The following is a 21,512-nucleotide window of genomic DNA, read 5'->3' on the forward strand; positions in this document are numbered from 1 at the left end:
GGAGATATAGACAGTTCAACAACTATATTAGGGGATTTCAATTTGCCTCTCTTGGTAACTGATGAACAAATAATCAAAAAGTCACTAAGGATATAGAAGACATGAACAACGGTCTCAAGCAATTTGACCTAACTTTGATAGAAAATCCAAATCAATAGCAATAGCTGCTGCTGCTAAGTTGCGTCAGTCATGTTCAACTCTGTGCAACCCCAGAGACGCCAGCCCACCAGGCTCCGCCATCCCTGGGATTCTCCAGGCAAGAACAATGGAGTGGGTTGCCATTTCCTTCTCCAATGCATGAAAGTGAAAAGTGAAAGTGAAGTCACTACACATTATTTCCAAGCAAACATGTAACATTCTCTAGTCTCTAAGACTCTATAAGTTTTAGTCCAGAAAAGAAGCCTTAAGAAACAACACAATTTTTACCAGAGATGTATTACAGCCACAGGCATTAATTTCTGCAAAAATCCCCCAGTCAATAATATGTTAAAAAGCCTGAGGTCACACAAGGTATGTTCTTCATACACAACAGAATTAAATTAGAAATCAAAAATAGCAGAAAATTGAGAAGCCTCCACGCATTTGGAAATTAAAGAAGATACTTCTGTTTCTAGAAGCATTTTAGTATGATTTATTTATTTTTGGTCATGTTAGGTCTTTGTTGCTGTGCACTGGCTTTCTCTAGCTGCAGCAAGCAGGGGCTACTCTTCATCATGGTGCACAGTCTTCTCATTGCAGTGACGTCTCTTGTTTTAGAGCACAGGCTCTAGGTACATGGGCCTTAGAAGTTGTAGCGCTCAGGCTCAATAGTTTCAGCTTGCAGGCTCAGTAGTGGTGGCACAAGGGTTTAGTTGCTCTGAGGCATGTGGAAATTTCCCAGACCAGGGATTAAAACTGTGTCCCCTGCATTGGCAGGTGGATTCCCAGCCACTGTCCCAACAGGGAAATCCTAAACAAGACACTTCTTAAAAAAAAGAAAGTGGAATAAATTGAATTGAATGAAAATTCAAACACAGTATATCTATATTTATTGCATGTTGTTGAATCAACGCTTAAAGAATAATTTATAGCTTTAAATGCTTAGGTTAGAATAGGAGAAAAGTAAAATATTAATAATCTAAGTTTTTGCTTCAAAGAGTCTGAAAAAGAAAAGCAATGTTATACAATGTATTAATAGAAAAAAGAACAAAAACTGCACAATCATTTCAACAATGTGGATAAGCCATTTGATAAAATTCAACACCCTTTCATGATGAAAACACTCAGAAAACTATGAATAGAAAGGAACTTCCTCAATCTGATAAAGGGCATCTATGAAAAACCCATATTTAGTGATGAAAGACTGAAAGCTCTCCCCCTAAGATCAGGAACAAGATGTTCAATTCCACCATTTCTATTCAAACATTGTACTAGAGATAATAGCCAGGATAATTACAAAAGTAAAGGGTAGAGGGAGAGGAAGAGTATTCTTTTGGAAAGCAAGAAAGTAAAACTATCTCTATTTTCAGATAACATGATCTTGCATATAGAAAATCCTATGGAAGCCATAGAAAAACCTATTTAAAATAATAAATAAATTCAGAAAAATTTCTTTGAACAAAATTTAAGCAAATACAATAGCAATGACCAATCCAAAAGTGAAACAAAGAAAGCAATTCCACTTACAATAGCATAAAAAAGAGTAAATTACTTGCAAATAAACTTAAAGAAAAGTACAGGATTCACACACTGAAATCTATAAAACATCACTGAAAGAAATTTAAGAAGACCTTTATACATTTATGGAAAGATATTTCATGTTCATGGATTGGATGAAGACAATATTCTTAAGATGGCAATACTCCCCAAATTGGTCTACAGATTTAGTGGAATCAAAATCAAAATCCCAGCTGTGTTTTTTGCAGAAACTGAAAAGCTGATTCTAAAACTTATATGGAAATGCAAGTGACTCAGAATAGTCAAAACAATCTTGAAAAAGAAGAACGAAGTTGGAGGAATCACACTTTCTGATGTTAAAACACAACAAAGCTACAGTAATCATGACTGTTCAGTATCACATAAGAATAGACATATAGATCAATGGAATAGAATTTAGAGTCCAGAAATAAACTCTGACATTTATGGTCAACTGATTTTCAGCAAGAGTGCCTAGGCATTCAGTGTGGAAAAAATAGTCTTTAAAAAAATTATACTAGGATACTGGATAACTACATGTAAAAGAAAAAAGTTAACCCCTTCCTTATACCTTACAAAAAAGTTAACTCCAAGTGGATTATATTCCTAAGCATAAGAGCTAAAAATCTAAAACGTTTAGAAGAAAACATGGGCATAAACTTTCATGACCTTGGATTAGGCAAAGCCTTCTAAGATGCGACAGCAAAAGGATAAGCAACAAAAGAAGAAACAAGTAAATTGTACTTCATCAAATTTTAAAACTTTGGGGTTCAAAAGATACTGTCAAGTAAGTGAAATGATAACTGAGAGAGATAACTTTTTTGTAAATCATGTATCTGCTAAGGTACGTGTATCCAGAATACATAAAGAGCGCTTACAACTCAACAATAGGAAGACAAAAAATCCAATTAAAAATTTGGCAAAATGTTGAAGAGATATTTCATCAAAGAAATAAAACATGTATTTAATACACAATCAAGCATTTCTACTCCTAGTTAGCTACCCAAGTGAAATGAAAACATATGTTTACCACACAAAGACTTGTTTATGGGGAGTTTCCTGGTGATCCAATGGTTAAGATTCCATGCTTCCAATGCAGGGGATGTGGGTTTGAGCCTTGGTCAAGAAACTAAGGTTCTGCATGCTGCATGGTGTGGCAAAAAACAATAACAACAAAAACTTGTTGATGAACATTCATGGTAACATTATTCATAATAATTTAAAACTGGTAAAAATCCAAATGCTCATCAACTGGTAGATGAATAAACAAAATGTGATATAGCCTTATAATGCATTCAGTTCAGTTCAGTTCAGTTCATTCACTTAGTAGTGTCCAACTCTTTGCAACACCATGAACCGCAGCACGTCAGGTCTCCCTGTCCATCACCAACTGCTGGAGTCTACCCAAACCCATGTCCATTGAGTTGGTGATGCCATCCAACCATCTCATCCTCTGTTGCCCCCTTCTCCTCCTGCCCTCAATCTTTCCCAGCATCAGGGTTTTTTCCAATGAGTCAGCTCTCTGCATCAGGTGGCCAAAGTATTGGAGTTTCAGCTTCAAATCAGTCCTTCCAATGAACACCCAGGACTGATCTGCTTTAGGATGGACTGGTTGGATCTCCTTGCAGTCCAAGGGACTCTCAAGAGTCTTCTCCAAAACCACAGTTCAAAAGCATCAATTCTTCTGCGCTTAGCTTTCTTTATAGTCCAACTCTTACATTCATACATAACTACTGGGAAAACCATAGCCTTGACTAGATGGACCTTTGTTGACAAAGTAATGTCTCTGCTTTTTAATATGCTGTCTAGGTTGGTCATAACTTTTCTTCCAAGGAGTAAATGAAAATGAAGTCGCTCAGTCGTATCCGACTCTTTGTGACCCCATGGACTGTAGCCCACCAGGTTCCTCTGTCCATGGGATTTTCCAGGCAAGAGTACTGGAGTGGGTTGCCATTTCCTTCTCCAGGGGATATTCCCAACCCAGGGATTGAACCCAGGTCTCCCACATTGTAGGCAGACACTTTACCGTCTGAGCCACCAGGAAGTCTAAGGAGTAAGTGTCTTTTAATTTCATGGCTGCAATCACCATCTGCAGTGATTTGGGAGCCCAAAAAAAAAGTCAGGCACTGTTTCCACTGTTTTCCCATCTATTTGCCACAAAGTGATGGGATTGAATGCCATGATCTTAGTTTTCTGGATGTTGAGCTTTAAGCCAATTTTTTCACTCTCCTCTTTCACTTTCATCAAGAGGCTCTTTAGCTCCTCTTCACTTTCTGCCATAAGGGTGGTGTCATCTGCATATCTAAGGTTATTGATATTTCTCCCAGCAATCTTGATTCCAGCTTGTGCTTCTTCCAGCCCAGCGTTTCTCATGATGTACTCTGCATATAAGTTAAATAAGCAGAGTGACAATATACAGCCTCGACGTACTCCTTTCCCTATTTGGAACCAGTCTGTTGTTCCATGTCCAGTTCTAACTGTTGCTTCCTGACCTGCATGTAGGTTTCTCAAGAGGCAGGTAGGTGGTCTGGTATTCCCATCTCTTTCAGAATTTTCCACAGTTTATTGTGATCCACACAGTCAAAGGCTTTGGCATAGTCAATAAAGCAGAAATACATGTTTTTCTGAACCTCTCTTACTTTTTCGATGATCCAGCAGCAATTTGATCCTGGCAACTTGATCTCTGGTTCCTCTGCCTTTTCTAAAACCAGCTTGAACATCAGGAAGTTCACAGTTCACATATTTCTGAAGCCTGGCTTGGAGAATTTTGAGCATTACTTTACTAGCATGTGAGATGAGTGCCATTGTGCGGTAGTCAGATCATTCTTTGGCATTGTCTTTCTTTAGGACTGGAATGAAATCTGACCTTTTCTGGTCCTGTAGCCACTGCTGAGTTTTCCAAATTTGCTGACAGATTGAGTGCAGCACTTTCACAACATCATCTTTTAGGATTTGAAATAGCTCAACTGGAATTCCATCACCTCCACTAGCTTTGTTTGTAGTGTTGCTTCCTAAGGCCCACTTGACTTCACATTCCAGGACGTCTGGCTCTAGATGAGTGTGAGTGATCACATCATTATGATTATCTCGGTCATAAAGATCTTTTTGTACAGTTCTTCTGTGTATTCTTGCCACCTCTTCTAAATATCTTCTGCTTCTGTTAGGTCCAGACCATTTCTGTCTTTTATTGAGCCCATCTGTGCATGAAATATTCCCTTGGTATCTCTAATTTTCTTGAAGAGATCTCTAGTCTTTCCCATTCTGTTGTTTTCTTCTATTTCTTTGCATTGATCACTGAGGAAGGCTTTCTTATCTCTCCTTGCTATTCTTTGGAACTCTGCATTCAAATGGATTACTATATATAATGCATTAATGTATTACTATATATCAATAGAAAATAAACAAACTATTGGTAAATGCTATAACATTAAAGAATCTCAAAAACATTATGCTAAACAGAGAAAAACAGAAACAAAATATTATTTACATATTGAATCATTTCATTTGTGCAAAATTTAAATAATGCAACTTTATGAAGATATAAAACAGATCACCAGTTGCCTTGGTCTTGGGGTGGGAGCAGAGACTGAGGACAAATGGGCACAAAGGAATTTTTGAAGTGATGAAAAATTTCTAAAAGTATATGATGGTGATAATAGTACAAGTTTATTTTATTTTATTTTTTGGTTGTACAAGTATGAGTTTGATGGCATGTAAATGAAAAATTATTAATTAAAAGCCAAAAATCACACAACTTTAAAAATGTGGAAAATATTTTAATAGAAACCTCATCAAAGAAGATATGGAGATGACAATAAGCACAGTTTAAATGCTCAATATCATCATTAAGAATATGAAAATTAAAAGTACAATGTGATGCCATTACGTACTTGTTGGAATAGCTGAAAGAAAAATGGAGAGAATGAAGAGTATTTGGAATTTTTATATGTTACTGGGTGAAACTGTAAAACAGTGCAATCATTTTGTTGGGTGCACTTAGTGTAGCCACTTGGAACATAATTTGGCAGCTTCTTGTAAGGTAAAACATATACTTACCATATGCCCCAGAAATCTGACTCCTAGGTATATACTCATGAGAAGTGAAAATATACATCTACCCCTTAAATCTGTATACTAATATTTACACCAGAGTTGAAGAGAAGGTTGAGAGTCTGGGAAGTTGAAGGTGGCTGGAAGATGCAGAGTACTGGAATAAGAAACCTTCACAGAGAAAGAGAGCTCCGTAATCTATAGTCTTCAGCTGAGCACTAAATGGCACACTACATGAGGATGCTACCAAAGCAAAGGACAAGAGGAACAAGAACCAGAACCAAAACCTGGGAACAGTTCATGTTCTCAACAGCTGGGTGCAAGGATCTCTTGACAAAGTAGACATCAGAGAGATGTCTCAGAGGAGTATTGCCAAATGAGTCCTAGAATAAAGACTACTCTGGCTCCATGAAAAAAAAAAAATCACAAGCAAGTCTCAAAGGAGTCACATTGTTACCAAATAACTAACTGCATGTAAGATCAAAATCAAAGAAATACAAAAAACTCCAAAACACAATTTTAAATGACAGAATCTGGCATCCAATAAAAAAGCACCAGGTATAGAGGAAGATTCTAGGATGACATCAAAATAGGAAGCACCAGGAATCTGTCTCCCCACCTAGAGCTGCACCAGCAAATTCTGTCTGATGTATATATTCTGGAAATCTGGAATCTGTTGAAGGCTTTCAGCTTCCAGTGGGAGGACTTGGATGGTGAACTGTGGCTAATTTCAGCCAATTTTAGCTCTTAGCACAGCAGGAGCTACCCATCTTCCACCCCACAGCCACATGGCAGGCAGCTGCGCACATATTCCTGCAATAGCTTGCATGCAGTCTGTAGCAGCAAAGATCAGGGATCCTGTCCTCCAAATATCAGGGATCTCTTTTGTGATGGCTGATTGCTGTTTCTGATTACAGAGGTGGAGACGAAGAGGTTGGCAGCCGTTGTTGCATCTTTCCTGTTTTGCAAGCTCCTCCCTCTCTAGCTGAAGTGACGTACATAGGATTTAAAGGTATGGCATCTTTTTATCTACCCTTCATTTTTATCTTTTTCCCCCCTCTCAGGAACCAGACATTAAAGACTAGGATATTTAAAAACATATGCATATACAAGGAAAATTAGAAAATGACCATACATGCCCAGGGAGTCTCAGAAAAGATATGAGAAGACATTGAATTTATACCTCAGGCTGATCCTCAGTACAAAGATAGCCTACAACAATTAAAAAGACAAGTAAAACAAACAAACGAAAAAACCCCCAGTAAACTCTTGGAAAAGGGGATAATCTGATTTCCAGAATTATCATATTAATTGATTCGAATATCCAGTGTTCACAAAAAATGACAAGGCACACAAAGAAACAGTAAGTATGTTTCTCATAGAAAAAAAATAAATCAATGGAAACTATCTCTGAAAAAGATATAATGGCAGATATACTACACAAAGACTTCAAAACAATTGTCTTAAAGATGCTCAAAGAACTCAAGGAAAATGGGATGAAGTCAAGAAAATGATGTGTGAACAAAATGGAAATATCAATAAAGAGACAGAAAACAAAAAGGGACCAAAAAGAAATTCTGGAGCTATAAATGCAATAACTGAAATGAAAAACTCACTACAGGGATTCAAAGGCAGATTTGAACAGGAAGAAGAAAGAGTTAGCCAACTTGAAGATAGGACAATGACAATTATTGAGTCTAAGGAGAAGAAAGAAAAGAGATTGAAGAAAAGTAAATGGACCCTAAGAGACCTGTGGGACACCATCAAGAGGAGCAAAACACGCACTGTGGCAGTCCCAGTAGGAGGTGAGAGAGAGAAAGGGGCAGAAAGAATTTAAAGACATAACAACTGGAAACTTCACAAATTTGATGAAAGACATAAATATGAACATCCAGGAAGCTCAACAAACTCCAATAAGATGAACTCAAAGAGAATCACATCGAGTCATAATTAAACTGTAAAAAGGTAGGCAAAGAGAATCTTAAGAGCAGCAAGAGAGAAGCAAATCATCACATACAAAGGAAACTTAATAAGATAATTGTCAGATTTCTGACACAATTTTTGAGCTATAAGACAGTAGGCCCATACATTTGAACTACTAAAAGAAAAAAATGTCAGCCAAAAGTCCTATATCCACCAAAACTGTTCTCTAAGAGCAAGGGAGAAATCTAGAAATTCCCAGATAGTTGAAAATTGAGGGACTTTGTGACCAATAGACCTGCCCTGCAAGGAAGGGATAGTTGGGGAGTTTGGGATGGGCAAGTACACACGGCTATGTTTAAAATGGATAGCCAACAAGGACCTACTGTATAGCACATGGAACTCTGCTCAATGTTACATGGTAGCCTGGATGGGAGGGGAGTTGGGGAGAGAATGGATACATGTGTTTGTATGGCTGGGTCCTTTTGCTGCTCATCTAAATGTGTCACATTGTTTATTAATCTTCTATACTCCAATACAAAATAAAAGGGTTAAAAATAGATAAATAAAATAAACAAAGAAATGCTCAAGACAGTCCTGCAAGTTTAAAAGAGGATACCAGGTAGTAACTTAAAGTCAAAGAGAGAAATAAAGATATCAACAAATGTAAATACATGGGCAATTATAAATGCTAGTAACTGGTTTGTAACTGTGCTTTTTGCTTTCTATATGATTTCAAGGACTAAAACATTTAAAGAAAAAATCAATTGTTACTACAAATGCTAATATTAATGTAAATACTCTGTAATTCAAATCAGAGTATCTTAACTTTAAAATGTTAAATGTAATCCCCATTGTAACCACAAAAAAATAGCTATAGAATATATATGAAAAAAAAATGAGAAAGGAATTCAAATATTTTACTACCAAAAAAAGAACTAAACACAAAAGACAAGAATGCAGAAAATAAGAAGCAAAAAGGTTATAAGGCATATAGAAAACAAATAGCACAGTGACAAATAATTCACTCTTGAATGTAGTTACATTAATATAAACACTCCAATCAAAGACAGAGGTTGGAAGAATGGATAAAAATATATGATCCAACCATATGCTATCTACAAGAGATTCACTTGAGATCCAAAGACACAAACAGGTTAAAACTGAAAGGATGCAAAAATATTTTTCATGCAAATTGTAACCAAAAGAGAACAAGAGTGGCAACACTAAATATCATACAAAATAGACTTTAAATGAAAAAAATTATAAGAGACAATGAAGGATGTTATGCATTAACAAAAGATTCAATACAGCAAGAATATGTAACCATTATAAATATCTGTACATCTGCAGGTCAGGAAGCAACAATTAGAACTGGAAATGGAACAACAGACTGGTTTCCAAATAGGAAAAGGAGTACGTCGAGGCTGTATATTGTCACCCTGCTTATTTAACTTATATGCAGAGTATATCATGAGAAACTCTGGACTGGAAGAAGCATAAGCTGGGATCAAGATTGACGGGAGAAATATCAATAACCTCAGATAAGTAGATGACACCACCCTTATGGCAGAAAGTGAAGAGGAACTAAAAAGCCTCTTGATGAAAGTGAAAGAGGAGAGTGAAAAAGTTGGCTTAAAGCTCAACATTCAGAAAACGTTAAGATCATGGCATCTGGTCCCATCACTTCATGGGAAATAGATGGGGAAACAGTAGAAACAGTGTCAGACTTTATTTTGGGGGGCTCCAAAATCACTGCAGATGGTGATTGCAGCCATGAAATTAAAAGACACTTACTCCTTGGAAGAAAAGTTATGACCAACCTAGATAGTATATTCAAAAGCAGAGACATTACTTTGCCAACAAAGGCCCATCTAGTCAAGGCTATGGTTTTTCCAGTGTCATGTATGGATGTGAGAGTTGGACCGTGAAGAAAGCTGAGTGCTGAAGAATTGATGCTTTTGAACTGTGGTGTTGGAGAAGACTCTTGAGAGTCCCTTGGACTGCAAGGAGATCCAACCAGTCTATTCTGAAGGAGATCAGCCCTGGGATTTCTTTGGAAGGAATGATGCTAAAGCTGAAGCTCCAGTACTTTGGCCACCTGATGCGAAGAGTTGATTCATTGGAAAAGACTCTGATGCTGGGAGGGATTGGGGGTAGGAGGAGAAGGGGACGACAGAGGATGAGATGGCTGGATGGCATCACTGACTCGATGGACATGAGTCTGAGTGAACGCCGGGAGTTGGTGATGAACGGGGAGGCCTGGCGTGCTGCGATTCATGGAGTTGCAAAGAGTTGGACACGACTGAGTAACTGAACTGAACTGAATGACAGACCATCAAAATATATGAAACAAAAATGACAGAACTGAAGGGAGAAATAGGTATTATTACAATAATAGTTGGAGGCTCTAATATCTCACTCACCATAATGGACAGAATAACCAGACAGAACATAAATAAAGAAATAAAGGGTTAAACAACACAATAAACCAACTAGATCTAACACACATATACAAAACACTCTGCCTAACAGCAGAATACACATTCTCCTCAAAAGCACATGGGACATTTTTCAGTGTAGACTATACATTAAGCCACAAAGTAAGTCTCAATAGATTTAAAAAAAAAAAGATATCATACAAAGTATCTTCTCTACTCAAAAGGAGATGAAGTTAGAATTCAAAAAAAGGAAAGTTCACAAATTGTGGAGATTAAACAACATATTTTTAAACAACCAATGGATCAAAGAAGAAATCACAAAGGAAATTAGAAAATACTTAGAGGGTCTTCCCTGGTGGTCCAGTAGTTAAGAGTTCACCTGCTAATGCAGGGGACATGGGTTCAGTCCTTGGTCTGACAGTTAGGATCCCATGTGCCACGGGGCGACCGAGTCTGTGCTCTAGAGCCCATGAGTTGAAACTACTGAAACCTGTGTGCCCTAGAGCCTGTGCTCTGCAACAGGAGAAGCCACCGCTATGAGAAACTTACCCTCTGCAACTAGAGAGTAGCCCTTGCTTGCTGCAGCTAGAGAAAATCCCCTTGCAGCAACAAAGATCCTGTGCACTGCAATGAAGACCCAGTACAACCATAAATAAATAAATATAAATACAAAGAGAAAATACTTAGAGATAAATGAAAATGCAGCATACACAAACATAGGATGCAGGAAAAATAGAGCTGGGGGGAATTTATAACTATAAATGCTTACCTTAAAAAACAAAACAGAAAAGAGCTCAAAACAACCTAACTTTATAACTTAAGGAACTAAAAAAGAAGAACAAACTAAATGCAAAGCTAGCAGAAGGAAGGAAATACTAAAGATTAGAGCAGCAATAAGCAAAATATAAAATAGAAAAATAACAGAAAAGCAATGAAACCTAAAGTTGGCTCTTTGAAAAAAATCAACAAAATTGTCAAACTTTTAGCTAGATGGACTAAGGAAAAAATAGAGGAGATTCAAATGACTAAAATCAGTACAGTAAAAAGATTACTACCAATTCTATAGGGGGAAAAGGGATTATAAAATGGTACTATTACAATTGTACATCAATAAATTAGATAACCTAGATAAAAATTTTCTAGAAACACAAAGCCTACCAAGATTAAAGCATGAAGAAATAGAAAATCTGAATATACCCATAACTAGTAAGGGGATTGAATCAGAAATCCAAAATCTGCCAACTAAGAAAAGCCCCGGGCCTGATGGATTCACTGGTAAATTCCATCAAAGATTTTAGAATACTGTGCTGCTGAAGTGAGCACTCCATCAAAAATTCAAAAAACTAATACCAATCCTTCAAATCTTTCCAAAGAAGTGAACAGGAAGGACGCTTTGTAACTCATTCTATGAGATCAGGATAACCCTGATACCAAAGAAAAAGATACAATGAGAAAAGAAAACTACAGCTCAACATCCCTATAAACATTCTGCAAAAAGTCCTCAGGAAAATACTAGCAAACAGAATTCAGCAGCATATTAAAAATATTATATATCATGGACAAGTGAAGTTTATTTCTGGAATGCAAGGATGGTCCAACATAGCAAAGCCAACGAATGTAATGTCCCACATTAACAGAATGAAGGGAAAAAGAGAAACACATGATCATCTCAACTGATGCAGGAAAGAATTTGAAAAAATCCAAGTCTTTTATAATGAAACAAACTAAGAAACTACCTTAACATAATAAAAGTCATATTAAAAAATACAAAGTAAACATCATACTCAACTGTGAAAGACTGAAAGCTTTTCCTCTAAAATCAGGAATACAGCAAGGATGTCTGCTTTTATCACTTCTATTCAACATGGCACTGGAAGTTCTAGCCAGAGCACTTAGATGAGAAAAAGAAATAAAAGCATCCAAATTGAAAAGGAAGAAGTAAAATTACCTGTTTGCAGATAATATGATCTTATATGTTGAGAAACCTAATTTTATTGAGATTTAACAACAAAAAATCCTGATAGATTCAATAAGTAACAGGATATAAATCAACACACAAAGATCAGTTGCATTTTTATACACAAACAATGACCAATCTGAAAAAGAAGTTATAAAAATAATTCCATTTACAATTGCTCAAAAAAATAAAATACTTTGGAATTTACTTAACCAAGGAGGAGAAAGATTTGTACAATGGAAACTACAAAACACTGAGGAAATAAATTAAAGATATAAATAAATGTAAATACGTCTCATACTCATTGATCAGAAGACTTTATATTGTTAAAATGTCAATATTACCTAAAACAACCTACAGATTCAATGCAATTTCTACCAAAAATCCCAATGACTTCTGTGTGAAAATAGGAGGAAAAAACCCTAAAATTCATATGCAATCTCAAGAGACCCTGAATGCACAAAACAATCTTGAAAAAGGAAAACAAAACTAGAGCACTCACACTTCCTGATTTCAAAACTTAAAGCTACAGTCATCAAAACCTGTGGTATGGGCATAAAGATAGGCCTGAAGACCAATGGAATAGGATAGAGACCCCAGAAACAAACTTTGATATATACAATCAAATGATTTCTTATAAAGGTGACAAGACCATTCAGTGAGGTAAAGTACAGCATTTTCAACAAATGGTGCTGAGAAAATTGGATAGCCACATGCAAAAGAATGAAGGTGAATTCTTAACACCATATGTAAAAACTCACTCAAAATGGATGAAAGACCCAAATGTAAGACCAGAAACAATAAAACTGTTGGAAGAAACCATAGGACCAAACCTTCACAACACTGGGTTTGGCAATGATTTCTTGGCTATGACACTGAAGGTACAGATAACAAGAGAAAAAAATAGACAAATTAGACTTCATGAATATTTTTAAAGACTCATATCTTGCCTCGTCTGCATTGGCAGGTGGATTCTTAACCACTGCGCCACTTGGGAAGCCCCAAAGCAACACGAGGGACTTATAAACAGGCAGGCCACCCTCAGTGCATTTTCTCAACCTTAGAGGATGCAGAGTATGCAGGTTGCTGCTGGGGTCCAGCCCCGGTGGATCCAGGGAATTCAAAGGGGAGACGGAGTAGGCGAGGAAAAACTTATTTATTTAGAAATATAAAAGAAATTAAGAAGGAATAGTATAGTAGGAAAACTTAGTGGAGAAAAGAGGCTGAATAACTTGGTTTACGGGGAAAGCCAATAAAACTTCAGGACAAGAAGTTTGCACCATCTACGTTAGGCCACCGGCGCTCATTTGAATAGTGGAGGGTGCCCGCCTTGGGCTCCCTCTCTCATGGGACTTAAAAGCTGGGGCAAGTTAGTAGACGTGGTGAGCCTCCCCGCTCCAGATGGGAATTCAGCCAGAAAAGGAGAGGGAGGGAGAGGGAGAAAGAGAGAGAGAGACACGGGGGAAACCAGATTTCCAAGAAACTAGTTCGAGAGACTAGTCCAAGAAACCAGTCCATCCTTTATTGTTCAGAAGGCCTTTTATACTTTTTGATTGTACATAGAGATCAATGGGTAATACAAAATTATGCAGTGTCAGCAGCCCTGACTCTTATTGAGATCAGGCCTTTTCTCTGCATACTTAGTTGTATACACAAGTCTTAGGTGATTTACATCATCTTCCAGCCAGAAGGCCAATTAACATTTTACAGCCCTTTTCTGATAAGGGTTTGTCAACCAGAAGACTTATTTGTGTTGTTCGTCCCAAAGTCTGGTTCCACTCTCAAAAAGCATTAAATAAAGTAATATTCTTATATAGCAAGGATACAACAATTTATAACAAGTAAAAGGAGTACAGTAATTTCTAACAAAGAGAAAAGTAATTAACTCAAAAGTCTAATGTTGCTAACATCAAAACTACTATATTCCTATTTCTGCATCCCGATTACATTGATTAATATCCTCCCAGGTGCCTAAAAGATAAAGAATATGGAGGCCTGGCAGCAGTCATTGAGTCAACAGTGAAAACCCATCACCAATATAATTTTTAGCTCTTTAGAAAAGGCTCTGTATCTTTAAGATGCTTTAAGCTTTGTGCCTCTCATGGCTGGGAGGCTGTAAGCAATTCACAAATTGTGAAAGTCCAGGGGAACCTGTCAGGCAAGTTAGAGAGCCATCAGAGGGGTTTGAGCTGAAACATTCCTTTCATGTGTAGGAGACTGTTAACTGGAGCCCTAAATTAATTCCTATTAGAGGCAGAAGAGTGGAAAGCACAGTACAATAAGGCAGGCAGACTCTGGTTTTGTGGGGTAGATGTTCAGGAAAGTTCAGGGGGAACCCCTGAAGCCAGATCACGCCTTTGCGTTTTGTCGGGCTTCCTTCCCCATGACTTTTGCCATGGGCGGGATTCCTCTTGCTGGCTCCCGGCAGGTCGCCCATCCTTCAGTCTGCAGACAAGCAGATCTTCCTGTGCAATGTCATTTCTTGGCTGGAATCCCTAGCTGTGCATCACTGTGGGTGCCTGGAGAGGGCTCTGATGCACCGCCGCAGCCCACCTCTGTTGGTTTCGCCTCAGTGTGGCTCTCTTCCTGGCAGCCCTCTGGTCTGTTGTCACATTCAGGGTCCTCCTCCAGGTCTGGCTCCAGCCCAGATACAGCATCTCTCTCCCGGCCCATCCCTTCTGCGTTCTGGCAGCATAGTCTCTTGGCACCAGACACCTTGCCTTTCCTCGAATGATCCCCTCCACCAGTCCCAAGGCCCAGACTGGACCCTAATGGTCAGATTCTGTGGCACAGTACCTGCCCATCCTAAGTACTTGGTGAGTGGACAAGGGAAGAGGGAGAAACACCATTGCTTTTACAATGGTATTAGATAAACAGCTTCTCTTCTGAACTCTTGTTGGGAGAGTAGGATTTGATGAGCATGTGTGGCATCCTAAGAACTCTTTTTCTGTTGCTGATGGTCCCTTCTGAAAAATCTTGATTCCTCTCTGCCTTTTTCTCCTACAGGCCTACCATTTTTCTCTCACTAAATCATTGCCCCTCTCCCACTTCTTGCCTTCCTTTCTCCTTCCCTTCTTTCCTTTCCTACTTTTTCTACTTCTCCTACATCTTAGTTCAGGTTCTTTGTGCTCAGCCTCTAACAGGTTGCTCCATCCACTCCACCTTACATGCTACATTTCTGATGACTACTTTAGAAATATCACAACTAACGATGTCTGCAGAAGCGTCTTGCTCTGACCATGCAATGGAATTTTTTGAACCTTTCCATCCTTATCTCTGTTCTTCTCAGCCTGGCCTCCTCCAGTCTCCCTAGGAGCCAGGCTCTTTCTCTCTCCTTCTCATCATTACTAAATTGTCCTTCCAGACACACACGGAAGTCTTCTATGCAGCCCATTGTGCTTATAGCCCTACAGGGTAGCCCCCAAGGTACTCCAGTTTTGTGATTTTTTCTTTATTGTGGTAAAATACCCATAATATAACGTCTATCATTTTAACCATGTTTAAGTTCACAGTTCAGTGATATTAAGTACATTCACATTGTTGTGTAACCATCACCAACTTTCATCCCCATAACTCTTTTCATCTTGTAAAACTGAAACTCCAGACCCTTTAAATAATAACTCCTCATTCTTCCCTAGCCCCAACCCCTGGTTAACCACCATTTTACCTTCTATCTCTCTGAATTCAATTCCCCTAAGTACCTCATCTAATTGGAATCATACAGTATTTATCTTCTTTGTGATTGGCTTGTTTCACTTAGTGTAATATCCTTGAGGTTTATCTATGTTATAGCATATTGCATCCAAGTACTGCATTTCGAACTCTTTTGTTGATCATGATGGCTACTCTATTTCTTCTGAGGGATTCCTACCCGCAGTAGTAGAAGTAATGGTCATCTGAGTTAAATTCACCCATTCCAGTCCATTTTAGTTCGCTGATTCCTAAAATGTCGACATTCACCCTTGCCATCTCTTGTTTGACCACTTCCAATTTGCCTTGATTCATGGACTGGACGTTCCAGGTTCTTATGCAATATTGCTCTTTACAGCATTGGATCTTGCTTCTATCGCCAGTCATATCCACAGCTGGGTATTGTTTTTGCTTTGGCTCCATCCCTTCATTCTTTCTGGAGTTCTTTCTCCACTGATCTCCAGTAGCATATTGGGCACCTAATGACCTGGGGAGTTCCTCTTTTGGTATCCTATCATTTTGCCTTTTCATACTGTTCATGGGGTTCTCAAGGCAAGAATACTGAAGTGGTTTGCCATTCCCTTCTCCAGTGGACCACATTCTGTCAGGCCTCTCCACCATGACCTGCCCGTCTTGGGTTGCCCCATAGGCATGGCTTGGTTTCATTGAGTTAGACAAGGCTGTGGTCCTAGTGTGATTAGATTGACTAGTTTTCTGTGAGTATGGTTTCAGTGTGTCTGCCCTCTGATGCCCTCTTGCAACACTTACCATCTTACTTGGGTTTCTCTTACCTTGGCGTGGGGTATCTCTTCACGGCTGCTCCAGCAAAGCACAGCCATTGCTCCTTACCTTGGATGAGGGGTATCTCCTTACCGCCACCGTTCCTGACCTTCAACGTGGGATAGCTCCTCTAGGCCCTCCTGTGCTGCGCAGCCACCACTCCTCTGTACGCAGGTCAGGAAGCAACAGTTAGAACTGGACATGGAACAACAGACTGGTTCCAAATAGGAAAAGGAGTACGTCAAAGGTGTATATTGTCACCCTGCTTATTTAACTTATATGCAGAGTACGTCATGAGAAACACTGGACTGGAAGAAACACAAGCTGGAATCAAGATTGCCGGGAGAAATACCAATAACCTCAGATATGCAGATGACACCACCCTTATGGCAGAAAGTGAAGAGGAACTAAAAAGCCTCTTGATGAAAGCGAAAGAGGAGAGTGAAAAAGTTGGCTTAAAGCTCAACATTCAGAAAACGAAGATCATGGCATCTGGTCCCATCACTTCATGGCAAATAGACGGGGAAACAGTGGAAACAGTGTCAGACTTTATTTTGGGGGGCTCCAAAATCACTGCAGATGGTGACTGCAGCCATGAAATTAAAAGACGCTTACTCCTTGGAAGAAAAGTTATGACCAACCTAGATAGTATATTCAAAAGCAGAGACATTACTTTGCCAACTAAGGTCTGTCTAGTCAAGGCTATGATTTTTCCTGTGGTCATGTATGGATGTGAGAGTTGGACTGTGAAGAAAGCTGAGTGCCGAAGAATTGATGCTTTTGAACTGTGGTGTTGGAGAAGACTCTTGAGAGTCTCTTGGACTGCAAGGAGATCTAACCGGTCCATTCTAAAGGAAAGCAATCCTGGGTGTTCTTTGGAAGGAATGATGCTAAAGCTGAAGCTCCAGTATGTTGGACACCTCATAAAGACTCTGATGCTGGGAGGGATTGGGGGTAGGAGGAGAAGGGGATGACCCAGGATGAGATGGCTGGATGGCATCATGGACTCGATGGATGCAACTCTGAGGGAACTCCGGGAGTTGGTGATGGACAGGGAGGCCTGGCTTGCTGCGATTCATGGGGTCGCAAAGAGTCGGACACGACTGAGCGACTGAAATGAACTGAACTGAACTGAACTGATAGCATATTGCAGAACTTCCTTCCTTTTTAAGGCTGAATAATATTCCATTGTGTGAGTATACCACATTTTGGTCATCTATTCATTCATCAATGCAGACTTGGTTTGCTTCTGTGTTTCAGCTATAGTGAATAAAGCTGCTATGAACATGTGTGTAGACATATGGTTTTGATACCCTACTTTCAATTACTTTTGGTATAGACCCAAAAGTAAAATTTCTGGGTCATATGCTTCCCTGGTGACTCAGACAGTAAAAAATCTGCCTGCAGTGCAGGAGACCCAGGTTCGATCCCTGGGTAGGGAAGATCCCCTGGAGAAGGGAACGGCAACTCATTCCAGTTTTCTTGCCTGGAGAATCCCATGGACAGAGGAGCCTGGAGGGTTGCAGTCCATGGGGTCGTGAAGAGTCAGACAGGACTGAGCGACTGAGCGGGCGCGCGCGCACACACACACACACACACACACACACACACACACTTGTTGCTCTGAGGCTGGCTGCTTCTCTGGGGTGCCACTGTTTCCTGCCCTCTGCTAATCGGCCAGTGAGATACACCTAGGAGGAGGGAGGAGCTTTGTGGTTTCAATTCACACACAAGTGTGTCTGCTCTTGATGGTAGGTACCTCAGACCACTTGCCACAAAGGCCCTCTCTGTGACAATTGATAAAATGATAGAGACCATCTTGCCAAAAGACCCCACTCTCTTTCCTGCTTCGGCAACATTCCATTTAGGGGAGTGGTCTGTGCCCCTACTATCTCACTCCTTCTCCTCATACCCTCTCTGAAACAACGTACTTTGGTCATCTTGCTAGTTCCTTGCTAGCAAGTTAGTAAATTTGACATATTCTCAAGAAAAAAAAAAAATCAACAGGTATATGAAGAAGTATGAAAATATTACCCATAATGATAAGAAAAATAAGTCAATAGAGATAGACTAAAATATGACAGAGACAATAGAATTAGTAGATAAGAACATTAAAACTAAAACAGCAATTAGAAATATATCCCATATCTTAAAAAAAAAGTAGACAAAGCCTGAGCATAAAAAGACCTAAAAAGTAATTCTAAAAAGGCAAATTTAATTACTAGATGAGAAAAATCTTATATTGATGTTGTTATTCAGTCACTAAGTCATGTCTGACTCTTTGCAACCCCATGGACTATGGCACACCAGGCTTCCACATCATTCACTATTTCCCAGAGTTAGCTCAAACTATGAGCCATACTCTGTAGAACCACCCAAGATGGTAGGTGAACTCTCCACCATGGTGGAGAGTTCTGACAAAATGTGGTCCATTGGAGAAGGGAATGGCAAACCATTTCAGCATTCTTGCCTTGAGAACCCCATGAACATTATGAAAAGGCAAAACGATATGACACTGAAAGATGAATTCCCCCAGTCGGTAGATGCCCAATATGCTACTGGAGAAGAGCAGAGATAGCTCCAGAAGGAATGAGGAGGCTGAGCTAAAGCGGAAACACCACCCAGCTGTGGATGTGTCTGGTGGTGAAAGTAAAGTTAGATGCTGTAAAGAACAATACTGCATAGGAACCTGGAATGCTAGGTCCATGAATCAAGGTAAATTGGAGGTGGTCAAACAGGAGATGGCAAGAGACATTTTAGGAATCATAAAATGGATGGGAATAGGCAAATTTAATTCAGATTATCACTATATCTACTACTATGGGCTAGAATCCCTTAGAAGAAATGGAGTAGCCCTCATAGCAAAAGGGTCTGTATTTGGATGCAGTCTCAAAAAGACAGAATAATCTGTTCATTTCTGAGGCAAACCATTCAATATCACAGTAATCCAAGTCTATGCCCCAACCACTAATGCCAAAGAAATTGACATTGAACAGTTCTATGAGACCTATAAGACCTGGAACTAACACCAAAAATAGATGTCCTTTTCATCATAGGGGACTAGAATGCAAAATAGGAAGTCAAGAGATACCCAAAGTAACAGGCTAGTTTGCCCTTGGAATACAAAGTGAAGCAGGGCAAAGGCTAACAGAGTTTGCCAAGAGAATGTACTGGTCATAGCAAACACCCTCGTCCAACAGCACAAGAGATGATTCTATACAGGGACATCACCAGATGGTCAATACTGAAATCAGATTGATTATATTCTTTGCACCCGAAGATGGAGAAGCTCTATACAGTCAGCAAAAACAAGACCGGGAGCTGACTGTAGCTCAGATCGTGAACTCCTTATTGCAGAATTTAGACTTAAATTGAAGAAAGTAAGGAAGACCAGTAGGCCATTCAGGTGTGACCTAAATAAAATTCCTTACAATTATATGTAGAAGTGACAAATAGATTCAAGGGATTAGATCTGATAGAATGCCTGAAGAACTATGGAGGGAGGTTCGTAACATTGTATAGCAGGCAGTGATCAAAACCATCCCCAAGAAAAAGAAATGCAAAAAGGGAAAATGACTGTCTGAGGAGGCCTTACAAATAGCTGAGAAAAGAAGAGAAGTGAAAGGCAAAGGAGAAAAGTAAAGATATACCCATCTGAATGCAGAGTTCCAAAGAGTAGCAAGGAGAGATAAGAAAGCCTTCCAAAGTGAACAATGAAAATAATAGAGGAAAACAACAGAATGGGAAGGACTAGAGACAACTTCAAGAAAATTAGAGATACCAAGGGAACATTTCATGCAAAGATGGGCACAATAAAGGATATAAATGGTATGGATCTAACAGAAGCAGAAGATATTAAGAAGAGGTGGTAAGAATATACAGAAGACCTATACAAAAAAGACCTTAATGACCTGGATAATCATGATGGTATGATCATTCACCTAGAGCCACACACTGGAGTATGAACTCAAGTTGGCCTTAGGAAGCATCACTATAAAAAAAAAAGTTAGTGGAGGTGATGGAATTCCAGCTAAACTATTTAAAATCCTAAAAGATGCTGCTGCTAAAGTGTTGCACTCAATATGCCAGCAATTTTGGAAATGGGGCCATGGGACTAGAAAAGGTCACTTTTCATTCCAATCCCAAGGAAGGGAAATTTCAATGAATGTTCATACTATAGCACAATTGCTCTCATTTCATATGCCTAGAGAATCCCAGGGATGGAGGAGCCTGGTGGGCTGCCATCTGTGGGGTCACACAGAGTCAGACATGACTGAAGTGACTTAGCAGCAGCAGCAGCAGCAGCATATGCTAGCAAGTTAATGCTCAAAATCCTTCAAGTTAAGCTTCAACTGTAAGTGAACCAAGAACTTCCAGATGTTCAAGCTGGATTTAGAAAAGGCAGAGGAACCAGAGATCAAATAGCCAACATCCAATGGACCATACAAAAAGCAAGAGAATTCCAGAAAAACATCTACTTCTGCTTCATTGACTATGCTAAAGCCTTTTACTGTGTGGATCACAACAAACTCTGGAAAATTCTTCAAGAGATGGGAATACCAGACCATCTTACCTGCCTTCTGAAAAACCTGTATGCAGGTCAAGAAGTAACAGTTAGAACCATACATGGAACAACAGACTGGCTCCAAACTGGGAAAGGAGTACATCAAGGCTGTATATTGTCACCCTACTTATTTAACTGATATGCAGAGTATATCATATGAGATGGTGGGCTGGATAAAGCACAAGCTGGAATCAAGATTGCTGGGAGAAATATCAATAACCTCAGATATGCAGATGATATCACCCTTATGGCAGAAAGCAAAAAGGAACTAGAGCCTCTTGATGAAAATGAAAGAGGAGAGTAACAATGCCAGCTTGAAACTCAACATTCAAAAAATGAAGATCATGGCATCCAGTCCCGTGAATTCATGGCAAATAGATGGGGAAACAATGGAAACAGTGACAGACTTTATTTTCTTGGGCTCCAAAATCACTGC

The 21,512-nt window shown here is 39.2% G+C and overlaps 1 pseudogene; it reads right to left on the reverse strand.

Moving 5' to 3' along the window:
• LOC132658083 (14-3-3 protein epsilon-like) overlaps positions 1-21,512 on the reverse strand; it is a 42,486-nt pseudogene that overhangs the window by 13,692 nt on the left and 7,282 nt on the right.

The sequence above is a fragment of the Ovis aries genome, chromosome 18 (genome assembly GCF_016772045.2).
Source record: "Ovis aries strain OAR_USU_Benz2616 breed Rambouillet chromosome 18, ARS-UI_Ramb_v3.0, whole genome shotgun sequence".
Taxonomy (NCBI): Eukaryota; Metazoa; Chordata; class Mammalia; order Artiodactyla; family Bovidae; genus Ovis; species Ovis aries.